Raw genomic sequence first — 9,408 nt, forward strand, 5'->3', positions numbered from 1 at the left:
AGTTATAGTTTCTTGTCTAAGTGTTTGCAGGATGACATATACTGGGAAAAGGGCAATTTGTAAGGGCTGCACCATTGAAGCAAACGTCACCCATTCCTGAGCAACCATTAACAGCCAATTATGCCTCATGTAGGAGTAGGCCTAGGGGTCCTGTATCATCCACAATGTATGTTGACAAGGTGAGTCCTGAACAGGTCTTGTGTAGGTCACATTTGCTGTGTTATAATCAAAAATGTGTGTTGTTGCTGCTGGCCTTCTCCACAGTCTCAGCTCTTATGTATTTCCTGACAGCCTTCTAGATTGTTTTCTGAATCTTAGAAGTTTGAGATAGCCATCCCATTTAGAATACAATTCTCTAGCAGCACTGATTTTTGGTGTTTTTTTTTTTTGTCAGTGATTAGCTTCTGCATCACTCATCACTCGCTGGTTTCATTTTATACTATCAGTATATTGTGATCCAAATGAATCTCTTTCAACTGGTTTGGCCATGGGTTTTGTGACAACAGTGAGAAATGTAAGTACACACTTATGTTCCTTTAACCAAGAAACTCCTATGTCTAGCTGTTATCAAACAAGATTCTCAACAATGTCCATTGTGAAGTATCAAAGTCAAGTTGTCAGTTGTGGACCTGGAAGTGAGAAAAAAAATCTACTGTCATTATAATTTATTATTTATCCTTGTGCCCCTTAATCACCATATAGTTTTTTTCCTATAAGCAACAGCGGGTAACAAAGTCATGTCAAATACAGACCTAAGATTTCCAAACTCATTCTTTAAACGCAGTGGTTGGAGAAACGGTGACGCAGGAAGTGTGTTTATTAATATTTTTGCTGCAACATAATGAAAACTTTACTGTTAGCATAGTTTAACACATGTGTAAATGTGTACTACTACTTAAATCAAGAGAAGGATATAAACACATCAGAATTTTGAGGCAAATCTAGGTTATATGGTGATTCTATATAACAAAAACAAAAAAAATTCGTACTATAGACAACAAAGTCACAACTAATTCAAAAATTTTCACAAGTTTTCAGAAAAATTTCCTAATAAATTTAGTCTCACAAATATTGGCTGAACCACATACTCCACTATGTCTTTTATTCTACTCAATACTAAAATATACTATATGATATATTCTAAGCCACAGTGAATGTCCTGTCAGCATAAGAGAATAGGAATAAGATAACAAAGAAACATCTTAGAATCCTAATATAACGTAATTTGGCAAAGCTGAAACATAAGCAGATAAAACCCCAACCCATTAAGTATAATACTGCAAAGCCCCAGAAATTACATTTCCAAAATTGTATCTATTTTTCAGAGCATATTTCCATAGATATAGAATTCAGGAGCTTCAAAATAAGCTAGAAACCAATCTTTATAATCACAAGGAAATACTTTTGAATTTTTATAAAAATAAAACTTTATAGGAGCTTCACATAGCTGTATAAATGTGAGAATAAAAGCACAAATTGAGTTTGCAAAATGCAATCTAGCTTATTAAGCAGTTGAGATATAGAAAAGTGGTCTAAGAAGAATCCTTCCATAATGATCTGTTTTTGTGTACAATGAAGGCTCCTAAGGAAATTCACTTTCAATGTGACAATCATTATACAAATCTTAGTATAAAAATAATTAAATACAATAATTAAAATCATATTTACTGCATATAAGTGATTAATTAATGAGATGAATGCCAATTATACTGAAGGATTTTTATTCTTATTATATAGATGTGAGTATATGTTGTTTCCCCACTGGCCAGAAAAGGTGTGGAATTTCCTGGAGCTGAAATCATTGGTAGTTGGGAGCTATCATGTGGGTGCTTAGAACTGAACCCTCGTCTTCTATAAAAGACACAAGCAGTTTAACAACTGAGAAATAACTCTAGCCCAATACAGAATGACTTTTTCTGATTTTATCTTACTCATAGTCTCTCTCTCATTAAGTGTTGATAATGAATATTTTTGAAGAAAAAATAAATTTCTTAATGTAAAACTAGAGTGTGACTACTCATAAAACAGGAATGCACAAAAGGAGAACGTTACCTGAATTTTAGTTTTAGTCAAGAACTTCAAATCAGGTTTTCAGCCTTTCATACCAATGGTTAACATGGTTTTTCCTCTGTAGAATAGAACAGCTGAGGTTCACATCTTATTAATGTAATCAGATAAATGTGGGAAGCCTAAGGTGAAAGTGCAGTGCCATTTTCTTTCTTTTTTCTGTCATTTTGAGAAACATTTCTTTAAATTTAAAACAATATCATTTTACATACCAATATAAGTCCCCTCACTCCCATTCTCCCGTGGTCCCCACTGACCCCGCCTTCCCACCCTTATTCACTCCTAGGGAGTGTAAGATGTCCTTGAGGGATCATCTACATCTGTCACATCATTTGGGAGAGGATTTAGGCCCTCCCCCATGTGTCTTTGCTGAGAGATTAACACTCCATAGGCAATGTGCTCCCAAAACCCATTTGTGTACGAGGAATAAATTCTGGATACACTGCCAGAGGTCATATAGACTTCCCATGCCTCCCAACTGATACCCACATTCAGGAGGCCTTGTTGGGTCTTATGCTGGTTCCTCACCTGTCAGACTGGGGTCCATTAACTTCCACTTGCACAGGTCAGCTGTGTCTGTGGGTTTCCCGTGCATGGTCTTGCCCTTTCTACAACTGGATTCCAGGAGTTCTGCTCAGTGATTAGCTGTGATTCTCTGCTTCTATATCCATCAGTTACTGGATGAAGGCTCTAGAATGGCATTTAAGATAGCCATCAATCTCATTATAGGGGAAGGACACTTAAGGCAGCCTCTCCTCTACTGCTTAGATTCTTAATTGGGGTCATCCTTGTGAATTTCTGAATATTTCCCTAGTGCCAAATTTCTCTTTAAATCTATAATGGCTCCCATTATTTAGGTATCTCTTTTATTGCTCTCCTTCTCTATTCTTCCCCCAACACAATCTTCCTGATTCCTCATGTTCTCCTCCCCTTTTTCCCTCCTCTTACTCCTAGCTCTATCACAAATTCCCCATGCTCTAAATTTGCTCAGAGGAGTGCCATCTTCACTGCATAATTGTTAAAATGCTTACAATTAGGGTTAGTATTAATACTTAAGAAACACTATTTTGTAAAAGTGGATAATCAAATCTCACTTGAACTAATGTAAAGGTGAGAGTTCATCAGGATGTAGAGAAGAATGATCATGGATAGATCTTATGTAGACACATCTTGAAGTTCTTCATATGTCCCACATTCATTGATCAGTCCAGAGGACATCTGCTTTCTGCTCATGATTTCCCACAAGGAACTCTAATGTTGTTTTCATTAATTGAGATCTGTGAAACAATGTGCCCAGAATTCAAAAATAAATGAAGATATGGGCCTTGGGGAATATTAAGGACTGTCGATAGTAAATCATATGATGTATTATCTAGTGCTGTAACACCTAGTCACCCAGAAGTTATTCCAAATTTACAGAGGAAAAAACAGCTGCACAGAGGATAACTAAACTTGCTGAACTTGCAGTCTCTAAATGCTGAGGGTGAGCATTGTTGTCAGAAGTCATGAAGGTATCTTTTCTTACTTGTGCCTATTAATGAATTAACCAATTGATTTGTGTGGCGCCTGCACCACAAGCAACTAAACGGTATCAGGGAAAGAAAGACCAGACGTCCACTTGTTTGTACTAAGAGAATACCTGTGCTGCCTTTATTGCCAGGAGAGAGAGTGTGTGTGTTGGGGGTCTTCATTGCAAGTGCTAAGAGGTCTCTCTGTTTGTACTAAGAGAATGCATGTCCTGCCTTTATTGCCAGGAGAATGTGTGTGTGTGTCTTCATTACAAGTGCTAAGAGGTCTCCCTCTTGTTAAGAGGGAGAAGCTTTATATACAGGTTTACAGCACAGTGGAAAAACCCCAGGTAGAAGAGATCGTTGTTTTCCTCCTGCTGAATGATGATGTCAGAGGGTCAAGGCCGGAGCAGTAAGCCAGGACTAGAAAACAGAAAGCACATGGCCTGGAAAACAAGTTGCACTTGTAGGCTGACCAGCAACTCACAGAGACCCCATGGGGCTGGGTCCCAACACATTTGTGCCTATGTATTAATACTGGCAAAATCCTACAAATGTGACTTAGAGTTTGACCACTCATAATCTATGTCAACTAGCATTAGCAAAAACTAATTTTGCTTTCTTCCTTTGTGCTGCATATGCAATCAGTCTTTCGAACCCACAGATGCATAAAAACTCAAACAAGCAACAGGTAGAGTTGGAGCAAAAGGATTATTGCATAATTGACTTCTATTTGACGAAATCATTCACACAATAAGTACTGTTATTCCCTTTGTGGTGTGTTAATTCATTAATTCTAATTGTATGATCTCCCATTACACAAATTGTTTTAAAAGAGGAAATACACTAAAAAAGAGTGAATTATAAATACCTGAATTGTGACAAATTTTCACAATAATAAAACAATTAAAATGTAAATTAAAGCAATATGAAATGAAAGCACAGATTTATATATACAATGCAAACTAGCCAAATATATCTATTTGTAATTCAGATGAATAGGAAGATGACTGGGCTAATATGTGTCAGCATTAGATTTAGAAAGCTCTTCCCAACATATGAATATAAAATACAAAAAGAATTAACTTCTTATTAACTCACTAAAATTTTAATTGGTCATATGGCTAATTTAAAAAGAAAAGAAAAATTATATATATCCCACATGAGGGTAATATTTATAATTCTAAATAATATAACTGATGATTTACTGAAAGATTTCATGTAGCTAAATATTGCATTATCAGATATTTGCACAGAAAACAAAATTGGTACAGATGATTGTATATCTGGGTGATGGAAATAAATTTTTTTCCTTTAGGGATAGATATGGTAATGATGGATTTAAGAATAAATAGTTTACCAAGCAGCTGCTCATCGTGAAGAGGTAACCAGTGGCCACCAGTCATGTTCAAATCCTTTCTGACAATGAGTTTCTACAATTGAATGGAAGGAATCTTTATCAAATTTGAAATCCCATCATGTTCTTAGATGTACTATAATACCTTCTTGACATAAAGTGCACAACCCCTTTTTCTTATTCCTTTTTGTACAGTGTATATAATCTGTAAATGCTTTCTAATATGAGAAAATTTAAAAATTTGTGTTTTGTACTTTTCTTTCTCAAGTAATACACTTCCCTTTTTCATGTTAAATGCTTCCATATAATCAGTTTTAACTAAGAAAAGTCATTAGTCAAAGGGTTTCTAGCTACAGGTCTCATTAGAAATGTAGGAGACTAAAACAAGAAACGTAAAGGTACATTTACAACTTAGAATTTTAATTCATGAAGGATACACATTTGATGAATTATCTCTCCTGATTCAAGCAAGCCTCTCCTCACTCAAACCTATGCCCTCAATGTACAGTTATGAACTGCAAATACTGTCATATACGAAAACACATGTAAGACTATGTTTCTTTTGTATTGTGGAAATTGAACTAAGGGTTTTTTCCAGGATGTTCTAAGAATCACATTTCCCAATTTGTGCATTATTCCAGAAAGATCTTACTCACATGATAGAAACAGTCACCTCACCTTATAAGTAAAATGAATTTTTTGTGTTCTCACATCTAGACTCAGGATGTGTCCTCAAGAGCTCTTCTCTTGATGTGTCACAATCTTCTGTTATATCCATGCTTTTTCCTAACTGCTAAAACTGTAATAAAAGTAAGTTCATCTGGGCTCTGTGAATGAGCACAGTGTGCCATACATACATACAACTGAACATACATAACACAGATATAACATATATACAGATATATACACTGCCCTACATTCACTCACATATACACAAAACAAACACATGGACACCCACACACACATGCACACACACACACACACATACACACACACACACACACACACACACACACTCCCACTGAGGTGGGTGTGTGCTTTGATTTACTCATCGCAAATCCGTGATGGTCACCCTGCTGTTTTGAAAGGTGACATGACTGCAGTCCTGCAATTGGAGAACAGAAAATGTGGTTAAGGCATGGAAAAGTGTTGGGAAACAACTTACACTTTTTATACCAAAAGAGAGACTTGTATGTTCCAGGTTAGAACACATAGCCTTAGGATAACCAGGAGGGTCCTGAAATTATCCCCCTGCTTCTATCTCCCAGGTGATAAATTTTAACCAAACACCAGCATGGCTGATTTCAGCAGTGCTGAGAAATAGCTCCAGGTCCTAGCACTCAAAAGAGAAGCACTCCCTCAACGGAGCCACATCCCCAGTAGTAAGTCTGTGATTCAAGATGCTCCATGAAGGCAGATATTTCGCAGCCTAGAGGTGAAATCCTGATGTCATTAGAAGCAATGTCAAAAGATCTTTCACAAAAAGACAAACATGGTATGTACTCACTAACATATGGATTTTAGACATGGATCATGGGAGTGCCAGACTACAGTCCCACTGCCAAAGAGTCTGGGAAACAGAACCTTCAACCAATGACTGATGGAATCAGAGGCAGACAACCACAGCTAAACAGTGAGCTGAACTCAAGGAACCCAGTGACAGAGAGGGAGGACTACGGATCATAGGGGTCAAGCCTGGGCTTCTTAAAGCCATAGAAACAACTGACCTGACCAAGGGAGAGCTCTTGAACTCCATACTGATGGCTGGGAATCCAGCATGGGACAGATCCAGACCCCCTGAATGTAGGTGTCAGTGAGGAGGCAAAGGCAATCGATGGGGCTTGGGTAGGAAACAATATTTATCCCTGGCTTACAAATCGACTTTGGAATCCCATCACCCAGTGAGAGATACTCTCTTAGCCTGGACCCTTGGGGGAGGTCCTAGGCCCTGCTCTAGATGAAATGACAGACTATCGAAAAACCCCAGGGAGGGCCTCACCCTCCCTGGGCAAAGGAGTGGGGATTGAGGGATGGGGAAGGGGGTTTGGTGGGATGGCATTTGAGGAGGTGAGGGAAAAGAGAGAGGGAGCTGGGATTGGCATGTGAAACAACCTTGTTTGTAATTTAAATTAAAAATAAAAATACATAAAATAGAAATATAATAATAATAAAAAAGATCTGGCACCCAAGACTTCAACCTAGTTCTCCTCATTATCAGAGTCAGTGTCTCTGCATGGATCTTTGCTATCTATTTTCCAGACTCACTTGGGAAATAGTTCCTTATCAAAAGAGCCAAAAAGTTCAGTGTAGCTTTAGAGTCATTATTCCAATCAGATGGCAAAGGTGACCTAATAGGCCTTGAGGGGATGCTCACTTGGCATACACGTTCAGGGATTTATCAGTCTGAAACTCTTGACACAACCTCACATGGCCTCAGATTGGTAAACTCTTGCTGCAACTGAACAAGAACTGATGATGTGTGTGTGTTCCACCATGGCCAGATTCAGAAGAAGATTTTATAGTTAGGAAACAGGGAACTGGTGTTCCAGATAATTAATTTAAAAGTGCGCAGTATCTATCAATATCATAGTATATAAGCATTAACCATATCCCAATTTAGAGTTATGTGTTTTTGAACACATCTGCTAGAAAGTCCTTGCCCACATCAGCTGAAAACGCTGGTTTGACCCTTGAGACCACACAATGGGCACTGTAGTATGCTGCTGTGCTTAACAACACCCGCTGCTCTTGCAGGGAAGTAGGCAGTGCACAATTGCTTGACTCCAGATCTAGAACATCTGAAGAGCTCTTGTAACACACAGGCACTAAACTCATGTGTGCAAATCCAGAGACACAGAATTAAAATAAAAACAGAGTCTAATTTTAAAAGACTACACAATGAAATTGCATAAATAAACATAATAAAATATAAATGTGTATATGTGTTTTTATAAAGACACTTGAAATGTCATTAGGTCTCAATTTCCTGTTAGGATCAGTAGTATAACGCAAAGATTTTACAAATGCTCATATACATTTATTATGATACTTATATATACAGACACAGGGTTCTACCTCTTGGAATTAGCTCACTGATTCTAGGATCTCAGTCTTCCTTGAATCTGTTTGGCTGTATCCCTGCCTCTTAACAAATTTTATGGGACAGGGCTCTTGTCTTCTCACAATGGTACTATGTTTTATCTGAATTAAACTGAATAGAAAAGTCCAGACTGATGGAAGTAAAGTGCCAGAATCTCATTGATCTGAGACTGACCTTAAGCCCTGAGGTCTGATCATGCCAAATATATTATCACAGACACAACGTTGGAGAAGAAATCATCTCCCTAGGCACCTGAGAACCCTGCTTTTGAATCAATACTCTGGGATGAATATGCTTAATTTACCTATCTTACTTGGCCCTTTCTTTGGCATCCACATCACCAACTTATGCTTAGTAGCAGACAATGATGAAGAACAAATTAACATGTAGTAAATCTTGAATAAGCTAATGGAGTCCAAGCTTTGTCAGTTACTTCTTTTCACCATGTTCCTGGGGATGTATCCAGGACATCAGACCTACTGAGCACACACCCTGTTCCTGAGTCCACCCTAGTCCTTCTTCCCTTCTCCACTCAACAGCCTGGAAAGTGCATAGTATTAGTATCTCCAGATATCAGGAAAAGGGGTAGGATTGTCAGCATCCTCAAACAAAGCAAATGACAATGTTTCTAATATAAGACACATATATCCACTGCCCACTCCTTCCTAGATAAATGGTTATAATGGATTTCTAGGAAGGTGTGCGATGATGCCAAACATCCATGAAGGTGAACAAAGGATGATAAAGCTCTTCAAATCTATTTACTGGCTGGGGACATCAGCTCGATTTCTTTTTCACAGATACATACACAGAATATAGCGGAGTCCTGATTATGCGGATGGAAGCCCCTCTGGGGGCAGCATGATATTTCGTTCAATCCAAAAGGTGTCAGTGTGAAAATTCCAGTTCTGAAATGAGAAAAGGCAACATCACAGTGAACCAGATATCCCACATGGCTCCTTCCTCTCTCCATCCTACACCTTTCTCTCCTCTTTTCCCTTTCTTTTCTTCTTCTCTTTTTCCTCTCCTATGACCTCTCTCCTTTCTCTTTCACTTCTCTATCCCTTGCCCCTCCTCTCCTCCTGTCTCTCCTCTTCTCTGCACAATTCTTCCTCTGTCACAAATGACGCAGAAGTCCTCCTTCTCTTCTGAGTGATCACTGTCATTGGTTCTGTTAGAACTTGTCTTCTTTGTCATAGTCCCAATCAACCTCCCACCTGCTCTCTTATTTCTTCTCCTCCTCTTCCTCTCTTTGAACTCCTCGTCATCCCTCTCCTTTTTCTTACCCCTTTATGTATATGTCTCTCTCTTTCTTTCTCCTGATCTCTTTCATCTACATTGACTTAACGGAACAGGGGAGCTCAACAATAGAAATG

At 38.2% G+C, this 9,408-nt stretch overlaps 1 long non-coding RNA gene across 3 annotated transcripts; it reads right to left on the reverse strand.

Moving 5' to 3' along the window:
- Positions 1–385: 385 nt before the first annotated feature.
- Positions 386–2,637, reverse strand: LOC121136218. 3 transcript variants are annotated; one of them, XR_005873358.1, is made up of 4 exons: positions 2,596–2,637; positions 2,053–2,189; positions 753–831; positions 386–629 (listed from the first exon to the last, which is right to left on the reverse strand). It is a non-coding gene; the product is annotated as an uncharacterized LOC121136218 (long non-coding RNA). The 3 variants fall into 3 exon arrangements; XR_005873356.1 differs by having other exon boundaries at positions 2,053–2,226; XR_005873357.1 differs by lacking the exon at positions 2,596–2,637 and adding an exon at positions 2,557–2,594.
- Between the last annotated feature and the right edge of the window lie 6,771 nt (positions 2,638–9,408).

Source organism: Mesocricetus auratus, unplaced genomic scaffold, assembly GCF_017639785.1.
Source record: "Mesocricetus auratus isolate SY011 unplaced genomic scaffold, BCM_Maur_2.0 Super-Scaffold_100054, whole genome shotgun sequence".
Taxonomy (NCBI): domain Eukaryota; kingdom Metazoa; phylum Chordata; class Mammalia; order Rodentia; family Cricetidae; genus Mesocricetus; species Mesocricetus auratus.